The 21,630-nt window shown below is 34.2% G+C and overlaps 1 pseudogene; it reads right to left on the reverse strand.

The window, feature by feature from the left end:
• Positions 1-7,463: 7,463 nt before the first annotated feature.
• On the reverse strand, positions 7,464-9,760 carry LOC143582413 (scarecrow-like protein 14 pseudogene; annotated as a pseudogene).
• Between the last annotated feature and the right edge of the window lie 11,870 nt (positions 9,761-21,630).

Genomic DNA, 21,630 nt, shown 5'->3' on the forward strand with positions numbered 1-21,630 from the left:
TTTGTTTGTTTTTTTAATATATTTTTATAACTAGTTTTACTTATATTGGTTTTTCTTTTATAACTTTTAATATATAAAATTGGATATTATTTCGAATATACCGACGAGACATGCTTACTTTTACCTACCGACCGACACAAACTAACTCAAATTCGAGCCGTGCCAAATCAATATCGAAATATTCAATAAAATTTGACCCCGCTCGGTTTTAAATAAAATTTATGTCGGTCCATAGATAAAAGTAAACATTTATCATCGGTATATTCGAAATAATATAAAATTTTATATATTAAAAGTTATAAAAGAAAAACAAATATAAGTAAAACTAGTTATAAAAATATAATATTAAAAAAACATACAAAAAAGCAAACATATCTTCGACTACGCGTTTGATGCTAACATATCTTTGACTACGTGTTTGGAGGCCTAACTCAACTTTAACCATTTGTTAGGAAATCTAATGCGTCTTTGACGACGTGTTGGCCTCTTTAACCACTTGTTAGGAAATCCAACGCGTCTTTGACGACTTGCTATGCTAACATGTCGTCAAAGACGCGTTAGATTTCCTAATACATGATCAAAGATGAGTTAGAGAGGGTCATTTTTGAAAATATTAAATTTAGGGGACAAAGTTAGAATCCCATTTTGCATATGGGCTATGTTAAGGATTTAAATTGGTAGGTGTGTATTTTGTAATTACTTTATGCATTGAAGGTGTGTATTTTACTTTATGCATTGAAGGTGTGTATTTTGTACATTGAGCTTCTTAGTTTGTATTTTATTTTATTTAATTTTCTTTTCTTTTTTTTTTTGTTTTATATTATTGGCACCAACACTTTTCATACTTTACAAACATGTCACAAAATATGTTTTTTTAGTTTTGGTCGTCAACATTTTTCCACTTTCAATTTTGGTCTCATATACTCTTTGTCTTTCATAATTTTTTTGTTTAACATTTACGTCTAAATTTAATGAGTTAACATGCTGCAACGCATGTGTGTACTTAATGTTTTTATGTATAGTTTCCCGTTTAACGGCCCCGTTGCAACGCGCAGAAGTTGAGTTGACTTAGTTATTTTTTTCTATATTTTATGTTTGAGTCCAATTTTGTGAGTTAACACAATGCGACGAGCATGTGTGGCTCAACGTTTTTACGCTTTTTGTTTATTTGCTCAGCTTTCTTAATGGTTAACTTTAGTTATTGACCGCGAAAGAGGGGATGGCGAACAAAGGTGGTGGTGGTGGTAACTCATACTTTCAACTGGAGTGAATGTGCAATAAATTACACCTCGCCACAACGCGAGGGGTGCTAATACTAGTTGTCACTAAAAACAACAATTTATCTAATAAAAGCCACTTTTAAATATATGATACATCATTGGTATGAGGCTATCTTTTCCCCGTTAAAAAAGTTAAGTAAAAGCTAGGGATGATAATGGAACCTGCACGCGATAGGAATATTTGGAAATCGAAATATTTGAGACGGGTAATACCCATTCTATTATATATCCGAGTAACCCGACGTAATTTTTTCTGTTTATTTATTTTTATAAATATCAACAATACCCCTTTAGCCAACGAATGTTGGGTTTTTCGCAACGATTGTCAACTATCTTGTGCACGAGAGGGGATCAAGAGATCGTAACTTTGACCATATTCGGACCAACTAATATGATGACAAACGTTCTTGTGATATGTACACGCTGAAAGTGGAATGGGAAGTTAAAAGCCAATAGAAGTGGAAATAGTGTTTTATGTTTTTTTTAACAAGTAGTGTTTAATTATTTATATATTTTCTTAATAAATGGTATTTTATGTAGTTTAAAAATAAATCAAAACGAAAAACACTTGGATAAAATAAGATGGCATGATGACAGCGTACTTTTTGAAGACAAACGAAATGAAACATTAATGTGGTAATAATATGACGTGCGGGAATGGATGGGAAAATGGGATGACATAGAAGGACTCCCAATGCTCCTAGGGTGCGAAAGAGTCGAGCCGAGTTCGAGCTCGACTAGGCTCGAGCTCAGCTCGTTTAACTTACACAGAGTTCGAGCTCGAGCTCGGCTCGTTTCGAGCTCTATTTTCAAAGCTCAAGCTCGAGCTCGTGAGTTGATTCTCAAGCTCGAGCTCGGCTCGGGCTCGGCTCGTTTATTATTTATCAATTATTTTTTAAACAATTTTATAATTATTTTTATATATTTTTTTCTATTATAATTTTATGTATAAAAAATATATATTATTTAGTTATTTTTATTTATTTTTTAAAACATTATATATATTAATTAATTATTATTGAATATATTTTTTTTTAAAATTATATAAATGACAGGCTCGTTTAGGCTCGAGAGCCGGCTCGAGCTCGATAAGTGAAGCTCGGGCTCGGGCTCGATTATTAAACGAGCTTACTTTTACGCTCGAGCTCGGGCTCAGGCTCGATTAAGCTCGGCTCGATCGAGCTTTTTAACGAGCCGATCTCCCAATCAATCTCTGTCGCCAATGGAGCAACGCTGCAAATCGACAGGCGCGAGACATCATCATAATTGGAGTAAACCCAACATGTTAGGCCCAATCATATGAGATAATGTGATACCAAATAACATCCTATCTATTCTCTAATCGTTCTCTTTACGTGTACCATTATCGCGCATATATACGATCTTATAATGTGACACCGCCTTACTTGAATGATGAATGCCCACCGGGCTGCAAGCCTACGGACCGTACAACGAGTTTCCTGATTTAGCAGCTTGCATCATAGCCAGGAAGAGGAAACGGACACCACAAAGACACCAAGATTAACTGGAACCATCGTCTTCTTACACTACTACATTAGTCCTTGTTAACAGTGCAATTTCTTTATAGCATCAATTGGATAGTAAGGTTTTGGTTGATAACAAGAATATTACCTTTTGACATACAAATGATAATAATCATTAATGATTAGGTTTTCTTAGCATGTAGCATTGTCTAAGATAGTTAAATAAAGGAAGTAATACCAATCACACCGAAATAATTAAATATAACTTATTAATCATATAAACGATTATAAATTGACGGCTTTTAAGAAACTAAAAAGAACAAAGCACAGAAGTTGTTGATCTATAAACACATAAATACATGAGATAAACAAGCATTCAATACACCAGGGGTGAGCAGAAAACCGAATTAACCAAATCGGGACCGAATTAACCCAAAAAACCGAACCGAAGCATTAACCGGCGGTTAATTTTTTATTTTTTGAAAAACCAAAATTTCGGTTTTGATTCGGTTATTGTAACATCTCGAGAAATACCCTATTTAAGTTTCGGATTAAAAACGGCAATTTTGGAAATTAAAGGGCTGAAAATAAAAATTTTAAGTTTTCTAGACCCATCGCACTACGCGATGGGTAGGATATGTTTAGCATCGCGCTACGCGATGATGTTTTCCAGAAAGTTACAAAAAAGGGGGCGTCGCGCTGCGCGATGGTCCAGAAGGAAAGGGGTATCGCGCTACGCGATGACCCGGTTAAGTAACCCAGTCCACGTGTCCAACCACGTGTCAACACGTGGCACAATCTTACGTATTGCGGCGTCGCGCTACGCGATGGCCTATGGAAAGGCCCATCGCGCTACGCGATGGTGGGCAAAACTTTGTCTATAAAAGGGGGCTACGGGTTTGAAGCATTCACATCCCAAAAACACCTTTCTTCACACATACACAACCTTAGGAGGCGTGCCCGACCATTATAAGGTTCTGTGGTCCCGATTTCTCGTAATTCGTGCAAGAACTGGAGTTTTAACGATCCGTAGATGTGTTAAGCGAGCTGGAAGCGAGATCCTAACGATTTAAGTTTCAATAAGTGATAAGGGAGTAGAAGTGCTGCCCGTGCAACGTTTAGGCAATTAAAATACCCGCATGAGGTAGGTGTTCTGCTTAAGTTATTATTTTATTATTATAAAGGCATAGACTATGGTCGGAAGTATAGCCTGAACCTTGATTACTGATAAGCATAACATACCTTTTCATAAGTAAAGGTTATAGTCAAAGTATTGTTTTCTTTGTGATTAAGAAATGTGAGAAATAAAATAATATTTCTCTATGATTAAGAAATATATGCAAAGGTTATAGTTAAAATAAAGTTTCTTCTTGAAGAAAAAACTCAATATAGATGTTTCTTCCTGAAGAAGAAATATAGTATATGATTAGACAAATGGACTAAAGGTCCAAATGTTTTAAAGAAATGATTGTTAAGGTTAAGCTATACGAAACAAACTATAGGTCTGAAGCTAGATCATTGATCTAGATATTTATACAAAGGTTGTTCTCGTACTATAGGTCCGAGATAGAAAGAATGCATAAATCAGAAAGATGCACTGATCAAGAACAAAGGTGAATACGTCCAACCTTTTTATATGTTTTATGACGTGAATACGTCTATGTACTGTTAAAAGATTTACTATGGAAGGTTATCCATAGATAAAGAGTCAGAAAATATTTTTATGAGGATTGGTACGAATCCTCTATGTTTAAAAATGTTTACTCTTATAAACTATGGACTGTTATCCATATGTAAAGAGTTATGAAATTATTTGCATGAGGGTTGGTTCAAATCCTTTAAAAATGTTTTGATACAAGGTAGTACTAAACACTCAGACTAAAATACATGTGTTTGGATCCATTCATATATTAATTGTAGTAGGCCACTACAATCATACTGACCATGAGGCAAGTGACTGTCTCTAGGGCGAGTGAAGTCCGATTATGTGGTCTATTGGTATTTTTAGTTCCGATGAGATGGGATGAGGCCCACTGAGTCGTTGAACACTATTGGTGTTGTATCATAACGAAGGTGATTTTGTATATGATTATATCATGATGAATTATGAAAATCTTTTATTGAGTCAGCGTTATTCACCAGCATATAGCTGACGTATTTTTCCCCCACATTTCAGGGAAACAGTAAAGGTTATACAGACAAGCAAGCCAGAATAGAAGATTGGGGACATAGTCATTAGAGGTGATCTGATGGCTCATATGTTTTAATTAAAATATTGTGAAAAATCATATTTTAAAATGACAGGTATTTGAAATATCAAAACGGGTATTAAATTCCCGAGATTCCATTATAATAATATTTTATGACTTCCGCAAAAAGAACGTAACTCTGATATATTTGCAAAACAGGTATCAACTATTGGTCATACGCCTAGGCCCTAGGCCGGGGTGTGACAGTTATCCATTATTAAAAAACCGAAAAAACTGAACCGAACCGATTAATGATGACAAAGATTATCAAGATGTTGAAGAATTGACTAAATTTTTAAGATAAATAACTAAGATGATGAATGAAAATCGTAACTAAGCTTTTAATGTTTTTTAATTTTTAAACTCTATTTAGTAACTTCGTATTCGTAAAGTTCCCCGTAACACATGCCTATATTTGTTTTTTGAATTCAATATATGTGAGTTACGGTATTCTAACACGTTCTTATACAAGCTTAAAATATGCATTTTTATTTTTTAATTTTTTTTTGCTATGTCAACACATAATTGAAAAAAAAAACAAAAATAACCAAACCAAAACCAAAATTAACCGAAAAACCGAAGGGCTTTCATATTCAAATAACCGATTACTTCAGTTTCGGTTTGGGTTTTGCCTAATAACCGGATCGAATCGAACCATGCTCAGCCCTACAATACACAAACAATAAAAATGATAAAGACGTGATAATTAGGTTTTTTTAAGTCCCCGTTCTTTTAATTTAATCTCTTAATCCATCCTTGCCAAGTTAGCGTTGTAGATTGCTGCCCATTTGCCTTCTTCTTCGGTTTGAAAAATATACAAGGGGGTATTCACATGAATTAAATAAAAGAAAAAAAACACATTTAGAAAAACATATAATGAACTTAATTATGACGGTTCAAACCGTCAAACCAAACATGTTAAGCAGTATTCCCAGTAAAACCGGCCGGTTCGGTTTATTGTTTTCTAGAAGCATAGTTAACAATTCTATTCAGAATTTTCATCAAAACAAGCTCAGTATCAATGCTCTCCACTTGTGTTTCAATCAAGTACCATATGTGACTCGGGTTGAGCTATTAGAAATGCATCTGTTCACTATTTTTTTCTTTATTTGACCCACAAATTGAGCATTGAATGGTTAAATAGCTTAGGGTGTGGAAAACTTGATGGTTCTCAGTCCAGGGTACGAAAAGATTGTTTCCCCTCCTTTCTCTTCATCCGGTTTTCTGGTCCAAAACTAAGGTTTCACTTTTTTACTTGAATGGAACGACACTATTTAAGCCTAAAAGTTTTATAAAGCCCGGTCCAAAACCGGGTTTTTTAACTTTTTCACTCTAAAGAAATGATACCATTTAGACAAAGAATCAGTAACCCGAAAGTGTGTCCGGGCGATATGTCTCTAGTCTCACCTGTAAATAGATCATGATTCAGTAATAACAAGCAAAACCCTAACATCCTTCCAGACCCCAATGGTGTGTAACAACAATAAACTAATTGCAAAACGAGATTAGTCACACACACAAAACTTCAGTTACAAGTAACAAACATCCTAGTACATTAACATTAGCATAGTACTATAAACAGCCCATTAAGATATGATTGACAAAGCATGATTCATGACTTACAAGTAGCTCACACATTTGGTACTTCTATATGTCATCCTTCTTATCCTACAAGAATCTTCCAGGGTAACCAGTCGTTATCTAACCACATAAACAACCGATTAGGTAAATGTCAAATCAAGTTCGGGCCAGAAACGGTTATATTTAATACAAGGAATAACGGGTACAGCTGGGTTGTAAAGAAAAAAAGCATAACGTTTTGTCCCTTTGTTAATTCATACCGCAACTATAATATTAAAATACTCATCTGAATATTTAGAAGGAAAAAAAAGGATTCTAGTTTCCAGTACTTCAGTACACTCTCGGCCCGTTCCATCTTTATTCAAATTATGAAAGCGGACCCTTTGACCCAGAAATGCTCCACTTTGAGTCACCCAATTTTCATGATGTTCCGTGTTGTGAAATTTTCCATAACTTGTAAAACTAGGTGACGTAAATGACTCGGGTATGAAACTTGCTTATTATTTAATACTCTTTCCCTTTCATGTTTTCCGTGTTGTGAAAATTTTCATCACTTGTAAAACTATGTGACGTAAATGAACAGTTATGAAACTTGCTTACTATTTAATACTCTTCCCCTTTCGAAAACAATGACATGCAAGCAAGATTAACGTAAAGTAACAGGTTTCCAATAAAACATTTTTTAAACGTCACTAAATAGAAACAAGTTTCATACTCAGTTAAATAAAATGTGAAAAACTTCACAACAGTATGGAACAGTGATGAAACTTGGTTACAAATTTAGTGATCTTTCCTTGGCTTTTTAGACGGTTACCCAAGACAAGTAGAGGTACTGATTAGAAGGATGAATACCTTTTGTCAAGTTACAAACATCCATACAAGAGAGCTCCATGAAATATATAACAAATCCCACTAGCTTTCATGTGAAATAACCGACACATGATCCTTAAACTGGTTCCCAACACGCACTAGCCCGCAAAATCCGACCCTTCCATCCTTGTAACACCCACTTACCATCCTCATCAAACACAAAATCTTTGTGATACCCTGCTTTCACTTTAGCCCTCAGTTTTGACACAAGCTCCCGATTCAGTGGTTTGACTTTGAACCCAGCCTGCGACAGTCTCACCTGCCACTGCTTGTAGGTCTCGGGCCTCTCAACCCGCTCACCGCCTTCACATGCGATCACATTCATTGCCTCACGCCCACAGAACTCCTTCTCAAAATTTAAACGTTGCTCGTCTGCGCGGTCCAAAGTCGCATCAAACATATCGAACATAGACGAGAAATGAAACAACGCTTCCTTGAAACGCGTGACAAAAAACGGCGAGCTGTACGACCCATTGACCACAGTTTGAACAAAGATATCAGGTCTCATATTTCTAATCAGTTTCAAAACACCGTCACGTGGACTATCCACCACAACCGAGTCATCAAGCAGGTTTTTAAACCGTATTAGCGTGTTCACCGCAAGACACTCATTTCTCTGTAGTTTTAACTCCTCAACTTTAATTGTCTCCCAGTTTTGAGTTGCTATCGCGTTATACTCAAACGGGACATTATACTTTGCACAAAAGTTAGCCAATCGCCGGCCCGTTTCCTCAACCCCTTCAGCAGGTCGAAAACCAGGCTTTGGAAGCTCGATTCCGGTAATCCTTAACTTAGGTGGGCCACCGGGTCTCTCTGAAAGATGCTTAATAAGAACAGGCCATTGGAAACCATATGCGATACCAAAATCTACAATATGAAGAGTTGAAGAACTTGAAGCTACATCATATATCATTTTATTAGCAAAGAACATGGCTATCTTTTTAAACGGACAGGCGGAAAGATAAACATGGTAAGCTTTTAACTTTTCAGCAGCTGATATCACCATTGCACTTTTACTAGCATAAAGCTGAGAGCCAGTGCCAGCTAAGCGGGCCTCGAGCCCAGTAGCAAAGATATGAGCTAGCCTTTGTGGTGCATCGCCTGTTGGAGACGCGTGTTGTCTAATTTGTTTTAACTGTTCGTTTGCTTTAAAACGATCATCAATGGCAACCGATTGTGCACAGTTGACCAGTAGGGTTCTAACATCCATTAGCTCACCTGAATTACCTCCCCATGAACGATTGATCCATCCGGCACTGTAGCCGTATGATTGACCGTTTTTTGGAGCTCTTTTGGTTACATGTTTAGGTGGTTCTTCAGAAACAGACATTGATGGACCACCAGGGTCAGTGCAGGTGACAACAATATCAAACATTTCACATAACTCATCTTCTTCATCAACATAAACAGCCGATTGTTTCCTACTTCTTTCTTCTTCATAACCGTTATCTTCAATCTGGTAGTGCTTTCTACTCCTGTATGAGTTATCAGTCTCCACAATCTCCTCTTTGATAACAATATCTGAACTTGTATCATGTGAATTTGAAGGCAAGTTGTATTTATCCAAATCGATCACAATAGGTTTACTAGGAGGAAGAAACTTACTAGCTTCCTCCATCCCTTTATTGAATTGAATAATAGATTCGGTGTCACTGAATATGCTGTTTATCATGGAGTCCAGCGTGCCATCATTAACAACACTAGTGGTGGAGCCAAACGAAGACAATAAAGGGTATTCAAGTGAAGGAGTTTGTAAATTTAACGATTTGGACTCAAGTGAATCACGCGAATCGCCACCGGACCAGTGAGAATCTGTGCTGCTGTTGCTGCCGTTTGTGCTGCTATTCGTACTGTGCTCGCTTAAACTACTGAAAAAGATTTCTTCAGGAGTTTCAACGTTTGCTTGTAGGGTTGTAGAAGGGTATTGCTCACCTAGGGCTTCATAAAACGATCTCTCGGTTGCTTGTAAAGCTAATGGATCAGGAAACATACTCTGTTTAGCTTCCATATCTTCATCTACAAGAATCTGATTTATAAATTTGAGTACACAGTCACCAAACTCATCTGGAGAGTATGATTGTGATAAGCAAGAAGATAGATCAGACATGCAGGGACTGGATTTTGGTGCTGAATTAGGGATTTCTAGAAGACTGAGATCTAAATGATCATCTCTGAATCTGTATCCATTTGTAAGACCAGGAGATTGACTGAACACAGGCAAAATATTCTCATCATCCAAAGAGAATCTGTTGAGGTAATCAGAATATTCATCATCTCTCGGTTCCATAACCATCCAAGCTTTAATTTCAAGAAAATAAAGTCGAAACACGCACGAAGACACCTGAATCAACAATAAACAGAAAATTCATTTATTAGCATCATCTAGTTCCAGATCGAATAAATTAACAACTCTAAAACCCTAGAAACAACAATTCATAACAAATCAGTACATAAACAGACAAAAACAACGCAATTCCGATCGTCTTTTCACTTTCCACAAATTCAACGAAATAACTCATGAATTAATTCTGTGCAACAGATACACAAAGTTTACATAAATCAAAGCTGTGAAGAAAAGCAACTCGATCACGCAGAATAATAAAAAATTCATACATAAACTACAATCAATTGACCTAATTAGTTACGATCTTGTACCATATAAGCAAAAACGAAGAATAGAACACTAAATTATCAAAAATCAAAACCTAATTACTGCAATTCATATGTAAGCTGCAACCGATTGACCTAATTAGTTACGATCTGCTACAATAAGAGCAAAAACGAAATATAACTCTAAATTATCAGAAATCAAAACCTAATTACTACAAATTCAGTAGAGATATTGTTGATTACATACCTAAAAACGATCACAATCGATTGACCTAATTACTTAAGATCTGGTACAACAGAAGCAAAATCAAAGTATATAGCTCTAAATTATCAAACATCAAAACCTAATTACTTCATATTCAGTAGAGTTATTGTTGATTAGATACTAATTAGTTACGATCCGGTACAACAGGAACAAATAACCGAATATATATAGCTCTAAATTATCAAACATCGAAACCTAATTACTACAAATTCAGTAGAGATATTGTTGATTACATACCTAAAAACGATTACAATCGATTGACCTAATTACTTACGATCTGGTACACCAGAAGCAAAATCAAAGTATATAGCTCTAAATTATCAAGCATCAAAACCTAATTACTTCATATTCAATAGAGTTATTGTTGATTACATACTAATTAGTTACGATCTGGTACAATAGGAACAAATAACCGGATATATATATATATATATAATCAAAAAGCAAAACCTAATTACTGCAAATTCAGTAAATATGCTGTTGATTACATACCTGAAAGCAGTTGTTCGGAATCTATAGAAATTGAAGACGATTGAAGATTGAAGGCGGAAGTTGATGGTTTTACATTTTATAAAGTGAGGTTTGGTGTGAAAGAAGAATCGCGGTTGCAGCCGAGTTGACTCGGACTATGGGGTTGAAACCGGCTATAGCCGGTTACGGGTGGCACGTGTTTGACCTCTTTTTCTTTCGTTGACGGGAATAGGAGGTAAGAAGAAACATGTTACAGCTTACGATTGTTTCTTTCATTCACTAGTCACTACCAAGTATAGCAAGTATCGTAAGGCGGTTTGCTATGGGCGTTTAAGGGGGATTGAAGGGGCGGTTTTGGTTCTGAACACCGCAGAGGAGCGCTATTGTAGGGGCGCTTGGGGGTGGGGAGCGGTCTCGCTTTCTCATACACACATACATATATATGTGTATATATATATAATGTGCGGTAAATGGGTTTTAAACCACAGCGGAGCGTTATGAAGAAAGGCTTTGAAGCTCCGTTTTCTACGACGACGACATGGAGGGGACTTTAAAGCCTTAAAGCCCTAGAGGCTTTAAAGCCTATCCATAATGAACAACCTAAAGGAGTGTTTGGGATTCTTATTAAAACTCCATATAGCTTTTGAAAAATTTAATAACTTATAAAAGCACCATCTCACACTAAAAGCAATTTCAAATATCTTATTCTTTTTCAAAAAGTTAATAAGTGATAAGTTGATGAAAATAGGCAATCCCAAACACCCCCTAAGGTCATTTTCGTTTCAAGAAAGAGGAATGGGATTTTAAATCCCTCCACGGCTGGAATATAAGAATCTCTTCTATTTTAGGTTGGATTTTAAGCCCCTTCGCAAGCCGACAATATTATTACAAGGCTCGGTTTTTGTTTTTGTTTTTGTTTTTGTTTTTTTAGTGTGAATCATTTGATTATTAATGTTGTAGTGTTAATTTTTTAGTGTTAATCAATCATCTGATTGTTAATGTTTCAATAATAACTTTGGAAACATCCAAACACCTCTAAAATACATATCATTGTTTTCAAGTTTATGTATGGTTTTATTTGGAAACATCCAAACACCTCTAAAATACTGGCTTTATTTTTCACTAGTTTAAGTTAATGGTTTTCGACACATGCTTATAAAAGGGTGGATCTAGGTTCCATCTCAAATGGGTTAATCAGAAAATAGTTAAACAAAGTGATCAGTCGAAAGGAGCATAAAGTTGATGGTTTGAAAGGGAAAAAATTGGTTTCTATGTCAACCCTACCCATTTTGACCCGTTCACGTGGTTATTATGATATTGTTTTAATTATGCTCATCGCCTCGACCTGACCCGAACAATGACCGACCTAAAAAATTTGAACATCGAAAATATGGGATCCCATTGGCAAAAAATCCTTAGTCCGTCCCGTTTAAAGGACAGGTCAATGTTTCTATCAGTCCTGCATCGCCCAGCTCACGACACTGTCTACCCTAATTATGTGACTAAAATTATAATTTATTGTTTTGAATCAAAGTATCGTGGAAGAAGCGTATCTCTGTGTATGCTTTCACAAAACGACGACATTATTTATTAAGTGGTAGGGCGCTTGGGTTCTTCCGTGAAGACTCGGGTTCGATCTTACTTGTGTCAATTCTGGGTGGATATGGGCAATTAAGGATTTGAGCTATGCCTTATGCAAAAGTTGTCAGTTCGAACCCTGGGCCCACCTGGGTTTCGTCTCACAGTGTGTTACGCCAAAGAGTTCTGCTCTTGTGGTGGCACAACTGTCAAGTGGTAGTTGGCTGTATGGTTTCCTGGGGAAACGCCTAAGGCAACATCTGAAGCCAGTGTGGCCCAGTTAAAACAACATAGTCTGACAAAAGTGGGGCATCGGAGCTCTCAAATTTAGAAGTGCGGCAGCCTAAAAACATAAAAGTCGTTGTTTAAAGAAAATATATATTAAAATACTAAAGAAAAGTAAGATATGCAACTTGTAACCGGCATTGCCGGTGACCGACTTATCCATCAAGTCATTTGATTGGGAGACAAACCACCATCGACCACCTCCAGCCAATCAGCAGATTCGTCTGCACTCAGGCAAATTGCAATCTTCGTATTGCTCTAAAGCCTAAACAGTAAACACGCTTTTATCCAAGAAAACACAATTTAATGGTCAAAGTGAATTAAAGTCCAAGATAAAATCTAGCGTTCACACCAACGTGTCTGCTGAAAAATCCACCACCGAAAGCATCAAAATCTTTCAATAATCTATCCTTAATGGCCGTGAGTGAGTGGTGACATGAGCAGGCCGTCTTGAAGATTTCAAATGTCATGTACAAATATATAATTTCTTTTCAAATATAGACAACAATTGTAATAATAATAATAAATTGGATTCGGCTCAATTGTAGAGCACTTACTTTACTAGTAAGAGGTAGGGGGTTCAAACCTCACTATCATCAATTTATATGGGAGATATGAGGTATGGGTGAGCAGAAAACCGAATTAACCGAATCGTAACCGAATTAACCGAAAAAACCGCATCGAAAAAACCAAACCGAAGCATTAACCGACGGTTAATTTTTTGTTTTTTTGAAAAACCGAAATTTCGGTTTCGATTCAGTTATTCATTTTTAAAAAACCGAACTGAACCGATTGATGATGATAAAGATTATCAACATGATGAGAAATGTGCTAAACTTTTAAGATTAATAAATAAGATGACGAATGAAAATCGGGAATAAACTTTTAATGATTTTTAATTTTTAAACTCTATTTAGCAACTTTGTATTCGTATAATTCCACGTAACACGTGCCTATTTTTGTGTTTTGAATTCAATATATATGTGGACTGTGGTACTCTAACACGTTCTTATACAAACTTAAAATATGCATTTTCATTTTTTAATTTTTTTTTCCAATGTCAACACATAATTGAAAAAAAAACCGAAAATAACCAAAATTAACCGAAAAACCAAAAACCGAACGGTTTGCATATTCAAATAACCGATTACTTCGGTTTCGATTTGGGTTTTGCCTAATAACCAAACCGAACCGAACCGTGCTCAGCCCTGATATGAGGGATGACCCTGGCTTGCGAGGGTTCGAGTCCTGATCTCACCCGGGTTTACCGGCTCCTCGCTGTCGTGCCGTTTGACGGGCGTGGGGGTCGGGTTTTATCTGGGGAATCCCTCAATAGGTGGACCGCTAGGGGCTCCGTCCGTCCGGACTCGTGGCCGGCTCGGACTACCTTTAACCAATGGGGGCCACGTACGAAGTACCCGACGTTACTTAGTTGGTCGTTTCAAAAAATAATAATAATAATAAATAAAACAAAAAAATTGTAGCTTTAATTAAATACAAAACAAAGTTCGACGATTCGAGAGACTCTCCTAAAATTTCTTTGAAACATTCTTCTCGATGTTGAAAATAAATAAATTTTTTGGCTCACGTTATTTGGACAACTGGACAATCATTATTATTTGACCTTGGGTGTTTTCATTATTTGGTTTAAAAACAAACTATGAGCTTTATTTATTTATATTGTGTGTGTGAGACATATACTATTACTATAAATATGAAAGTGTGAAATAAGATAAATGTGTAAAAAAAATATTGTATTTGTAGATATGTGACACGTGGCGCAAGTCGTTACTTTTAATTAGGTGTAAATTGTATTGTATATACTAAGGATTGCGTTACGTAAGAGTTATGTATCTCCTTTTAAGAGAAAATTACTGTTTGAATCCCTATGGTTTTAAGATGGAGACACAATAAGTTCCTGGAAAATCTTTTGAATAGGTTGAGTCCCTGTGGTTTCAGAAACGAACCATTTGAGTCCCTGCCCTTACTTAACTTTCAGGGTAAAACTTTCATTTTACTGAAACCATAGGGACTCAAATTGTTCGTTTCTGAAATCACAGGGACTCAAATTGTTCATTTCTGAAACCACGGGGGACTCAACCAGTTCAAAAAAATTTTCGAGGACTCATTGTGTTTCCGCCCTAAAACCACAGGGACGCAAAAAGTAATTTTCTCCCCTTTTAATGCCAACTAACTTGAACTATGGATGAGAAAAAACTTGAACTAGATCAGAAAATGATATCTGAATATAACTGAGATCGCGTGTGGGTATATGATTTCTATTTATTTTAAAGCTTAGAATAGGTGCTCAATATGTTATAAAATTTGAATTCAAGTGTTTGAAAGTGTGGAAATTATTGAAAATGAATTTAAATAATGTTACGTGTATGTTGGATTTAATAATCAATGTGTTATTTATAATCTAAAAATGGTTATCAATATGTATGTTTCTTGACGAAACGTAAGACTAAAAAGTTAAAAAAGTTGATGACAACTTTACATAGATCAAATTTGTGTATGATTTAATGACTATTGATAACGACTTATGATTAATCATGTTTCTAAAAAGTCATACCTTTATCAACAAACTTACAGCTATGATTAATATGATAATTATCTGTATATTTATAATTATGTACATAATAAAAGATTAAAAAATATCCATCCCATGATTCGATTGTTAACTAGAAACCCTAGGATGCTCACAAACGGAGGCAAGTTAACTCGAGTTCAAGTCCAAACTTAAAAATATACAAATTTATGCAAAAAGAGCACAAACGGGTAGCTCGCTTGACATAATGTTATTGATAGGACAATATTGTATATAGGTATAAGTCCGAGCCACGTATATATACAAATTACAAAAACATAACATACACACGCCAGGTCTTTTTGAGTCATGACGAGGCGTGGAGAAGTCTCATCAACCTTGGCATGATACGAGGGATAAACACATTATCCATAAGTCTAGAAAAGGATCCTTAACATGGATAACGTGTTTTTTTTTTTTAATATTCATAATTTTGAGGCATGTACGGGTAATAGATGATAACTATCTCATTACCCGTTTCGAAATCAAATATATTAATATATTATTATATAATCTGAAAGTATATGAAGCAAGAACTAGTATGTTTAACTTGTTTAAACTTTAAATTGTTAGATTTAAAAAATTGTTGGTAGTGTGATTCGGAGGGGCACAAATCAGGTTTTTAAAATACCCGGGTTCGGGTATAGAATCGGGTTTGGATATGACCGGGTATTGGAAAATCGGGCATTGGTAATACCCAGGTCGGGTTCGGGTCCGGGTATTGTCTCTAAAAACCATACCCTATGCATCGGGTTCGGGTCGGGTATAGAACCGGGTATTTGAATACCCTATTTCCGAGTATTGAAAACCCTATTTTTGGGTTTATTTTGGTTTTTTCTGGGTATAGATTGGGTTTTTTTAAGGGGTTACAATTTTTATGGATATTTTTCAGGTGATTTCGGGTATAGATCGGGTATTTGAAAAACCCAGTTTCAGGTATTGGAAAAACCCGGTTCCGGGTATGGAACCGGTTCCGGTTTTCGGGTATTAGCGGGTGGTTTTGGTACTGAAATGTATACTCTATTCGTACCTACGGGTAGGGTAGGGTACGGGTTCGAGTATTAAAATCTCGGATATAACAAAAACCAGTTCCGGGTATTTTTTTAAGGTCCGGTTGCGGGTTCGGGTTTTTTTGTGCACCTCTAGTATGATTGGATACTATATGATTTCAATTAGGTTTTTTAATGGAATCCAAATTGGGTTTTGGAAGATAGGCATCTTAACGACGACTTGTAATGAAAAACAAGGGTATAGCCGTTACCAAGGGTGGACGCAGGTGTTCTTAACGCCCACATATTATAATTTTCTTTGACATATAAGCGATTTATTCCCGAGCTCCTCATGAAAGTTTGACTATTTCATGAGATTTTGCAATCCCTCAAAAGATTTGATTGCACATCAGAAAATTTTGCTAGGTTTGGTGAGCCTTGAGCTTGGTTTGATTAGGCCCATATTGATCTTTCTAGAAAGTTAAAGTTAAGAATCTTAATGAGTTATATGTCCATGTAATATGTAGTAATTTTAAATGACTACGGAGCATAATAAATAAACCATATTTGTAGTCCGTGGATGTATATGACCTTGATGTAACCTTTTAAATATTGTGTTCTTGTTTTACTTTTCATTTGTGTGTGTTATTATTCTGTCGTGTTAATTCCTCTGATTGATGCTAACAAATTAGCATAAGGAAACTGCAGAATTTATTATATGCCTTCTTGAGTTGAGTACTTGAGTCTAGATGTTCGAAATAGATATAATTATATAGTTGGTGTCCTAAGCGTAACACCAAAACCATGGGTCAAAACCATGGTTTCTTTCAACACAAGGAAATAGAATTGAGTTAATTAAAATGAAATTGAAACAAAAGTTAATTGTTTTTTAATAACTATAGGCTACAATTTGTAAAAAACAAATCATTAAAGTTAATTAAAAAACTCAATACTTACAAATAAGTTAGTTTTATACAAATCTAATGTGTCAGTTTTTATAATTTTATGTCGTATTCCTTTCAAAATATATATATTATTAGAAATATCTTTTGAATTGTTCAACGGACCTAAGAATGAATTTGCCTGATATGCGATGGTCTTTTTCACTAATCAACTAATAACAAAACAAAGTTACAAAACTAATATAAAAAAAAATAAAGTGTTCTTCAACTTTATGGGGATTATTTTGTTATATATGGACATATGGTCAGCTTTTCGCCTTATACAAGCTCGAACTTTGTTGTGTGGTATAAAATTATTATACAGGGTTAAATTTAAAAAAACAAAATTTATATTAAGGCTCGACAAGCCTAAACGAACTTCCCATACAAGACTCGACGATAACAAAACAAGCTTTTTTTGAGGCTCGGGCTTGGCTAGAGCTCGAAAAGGCTTGAATTGTTTCAAGCTTGTATCAATCCAAGCTCGAGTAGCTCGTCTCATTTGCACCCCCAATAATGAAAATTAAATTGTTCAACTGATGTTAACCAGATTTACATGAACTTTTAAAATTAGTTAAGTAACATTAAAAAGGTGGCAACGGGATGCAACAAGAAATACAACTAAACTAACATAGATAGTATTATATAGATTTGAATGTTTAATAAATTTTATAAAATAAAATACATATGAAATCCTATAAAATCAAAATGCTTTTAATAAGTCAGGTAAACAGGATACTGATTGTTTACATAATCAGATTTCTAAAGAAAATTCCTTTATAATTTTAGTAACTAAAAAATTGGGTTGTGTTGTAGCATAACTTTATAGTCAATATTATCTATTTAATTGTATTTATCAATTAATTGGCATATGTGTAAATTATCCTTGGTAGTCAATTTTTGTGTGTGTGTGTGTGTGTGTTTGATTGTAACATTTATTAAAGAAATGGTAATACATGATAATGTGTGACATTATATCGTAAAGTGTAGTTCCATGTATATGAAGTATAAACAGATTTTATTGTTTCAGAAAAAAAAATATAGGGGATGAATCTTGCGAGAAGTCAAGTTACAGTGAGAAATACGAGAAGTCAATCTGGGCCACTTATCTAATTTTAATCTTCTATCATGAAAAATATATAAAAACGGTATTAAAGTAATATAAATGTATTCTTCCTCTAATTAATATATATAATTAAACCACATGGGTTACATTTCTAACTAATAGATTAATCTAATACAATAACTAAAAGATTTAAAAAATCAATAAATCTATAATACAATAAATTTATCTTTTTTACCCTATCTCTTGAGTTCACCCTACACAACTATAATTTTTTCCTACACCTCTTCAAAATTTTCATACATATCTTTAATTTTTTTTCCTACACATTTTCAATTTCTTTGTACGTATGCTTTTCGTCATACACATCTTCAATTGTTTCCTACGCATGCTCAATTTCTTCCTACACATCATTAATTTTCTCATACACATTTTAATTTTTTTCCTACACACATTTTATTTTCTTATACACAACATATTTTTTCCTACGCAACTACATTATCTTTAATTGTTTCCTACGCATATTTAATTTCTTCATACGTAACATTAATTTTCTCATACACATCTTAATTTTTTTCCTACACATATTTAATTTTTTCATACACAACATATTTTTTTTCCTTCACATCTACATACACTTTTTTTTCGTCCTACACATCTTAAATTCTTTTCCTACGCATAATTAATTTCTTCCTACACATCTTCAAATTTTTCCTACACATCTTTAGTTTTCTCATACACATCTTATATTTTTTTTCTACACATTTTCAATTTCTTCGTATACATTTTTTTCCGTCTTACAAATATTCAATTTATTTATTTTTTTTCAAAAGAGTAATGCTTAAATCTTATAAATTAAAAGTTGTTTATTGGTGAAAAAAGAACAAAGTTAGATCCTACACTGACATATATAATAAAATAAATAAGTTGTAACTTACAAATCATAACTTTTGAATATTTATGCTTTGAGCTTTTATTTATGGGATGAGATAAATTAAATAATTAATTATTTTATTCTACCTAAACTAACATTTTCATATTTATTTTAATGTATTTCAAATTTTATTAATTACAAAAAATGCAATAATGTTTCAACCATTGATTAATAATCTAATGGTTGAGATCACTTCTTACATTTATAACTATAAGAATCACTTCTGAAATGAATCTAATCATATATATATATATATATATATACACACACTTCAAATATTTACTTTCAATACATTATGTCGTAACACATGGGTAATTATACTAGCTATTATTATTATTATTGTTGTTGTTGTTGTTGTTGTTGTTATTATTATTATCATAATTAAATTAATTATTATTTAACATCGTTATATATGAAAAACATGAACGTGTGGGTGTGGGGCTTCAGGGTCCGTAGTGGCCCAAAATTTTGTTTCCTCGATTTACACACATATGTGCACCCGGGGATGGCCTATGTATAAGGAAACTTTAATTGAAATAACATACATTTAAGCTTTAGTTTAGAGATTTCATTGTGCTGCCACTATTCGTAGAGGTCCAAGTTCGAAACTAGCACAATTCAATATTTTAGTCCTTATTACTTTTTTTATTGAATACACTTGGAATATAGATGCTCATACTAACAAGCACAAGGTGGGAAAAAAAGATTTTAGCCTAATCACCTAATAAAAAGTGTATAGCCACTCTAAACCCTGTTAACCGCTTAAAACGATAAACGCAATTAACAAATTAGTATAAGATCATAATAGCAACAAAATCAAATCACGATCCTTTTAAAAAATATTTATGATTGATTAGGAGTTTAGAACCAAACACTAGAAATCAACAAACCCAAATCAAATCATCATTTGAGAGCTCAAGAATTCTAATATTGATCATCTCAAATCCGAATCCGATTAATCTCATCTCACTATCTTTATTTGTACTTTAAATGATCATTTTTAGTAGTTGTACATGACATTTGTAACCTCACGGTCAACCCTACCACTCTGTTCCAGAGTCTATTTTATGGAGAGAAAAGAAAAGAAACTGGAAGGAATCATAAAAAAATAGTGTTTCAGAATTTTTTTTGAAAGGAAAGGAGGAGAAAGGAAGAGAAAACTGACTGGTTTTATTTTCTTTCCAAATAGGAAAGAAACAAAGAGAAAGGAAAGGGGAATCAAACTCACTACAAGTTAATTACTATGTGCCGGCGAAGCCCCAAGCACACCCACACCCACACCCACACCCACACCCACACCCACATGCTACATCTGCTTCTCAGCTCTTGTTTCAGCCTTTTGTTATCAGGTATTCTTAACTTAATTTAACATCTAACAATTTGTTTTGAATTTACATCTTTAGGGTTATAATAACAGAATGATTAATAAGTTTGAGGTTATCGGAAGGATAAGCATCTTCTTTGTTAAGTTTCAATTAATTAGTTCTTTGTTAATATATTATTTTTTGGATTTAATAAATTGAAATTCAAAGCTCTTCATACAATACCAAAATACTCTTAAATCTTGCTTTATAATTCATTAATGGTATTTTGAAGCACATACGCTTGTGGTGCTTGTGAGCCGAACCGTTATTAATGGTTTTCGATAATCGAAATCTAAAACCGAAAACCAAACCAAACCGTTACTAACGGTTTGGACAGTTTGGTTTCACGGTTTGACCTTATAAGGCCTTAAAAAAATGGCATTAATTATAAAATAAAAAACTAATTTAATTAAACAATATAGAATGAAAAACTAATTTAATTAAACAAATAAAGTATAGTGCTTTAAACAGATTATTACTCAAAAGATCCCATGTTTAAGCTTTAATAGCTTTATGTTTTGATGATTCGTCAACAAATGGCCCAACACACATGACATACAAATATTAAGTTAGTAGTAGACCATCTAATTGAATCACTCATGATTCATCTAGACAAATATTTGACATACACTCAAATAGATCCAAGTAATAATTAACATTCGTTTTTGATATAATGCTTATGTTTGTTTTAAATATTGTGCTGTGTAATAACTTTATATATTGTTAATTTGTGCATGGCAGGTACCATGAGGCCAAAGGTGAGCAAGGAATCTGCAGATGCAAATACTATTGAAGGGTTGAAAGCGTTAGTTCAAAGGGTATAATAGTAAAAATGCAAATTTATTTTCTTTTCCTTCTATCTCTGGAACACACAAATTGTTTAATTTTCTTTCCTTTCCTTTCATTAAACTCGGGAACACGAAATGAAAACACATATTTTCCTTTCCTTTCTTTTTCCTTTTCTTTCTTTTCTCTTCTTAAGTGAAACTCGGGAACACAGTGTAGAAGTTATAACAAAACTTGGGGCCGTATAAAAAGAGATTTGATACAAGTTATGTTTCACAATATTCTTTTTT

Source organism: Bidens hawaiensis, unplaced genomic scaffold (assembly GCF_021521415.1).
Source record: "Bidens hawaiensis isolate Kalapana, Puna unplaced genomic scaffold, B.hawaiensis_p1.1 tig00031709_1, whole genome shotgun sequence".
Taxonomy (NCBI): Eukaryota; Viridiplantae; Streptophyta; class Magnoliopsida; order Asterales; family Asteraceae; genus Bidens; species Bidens hawaiensis.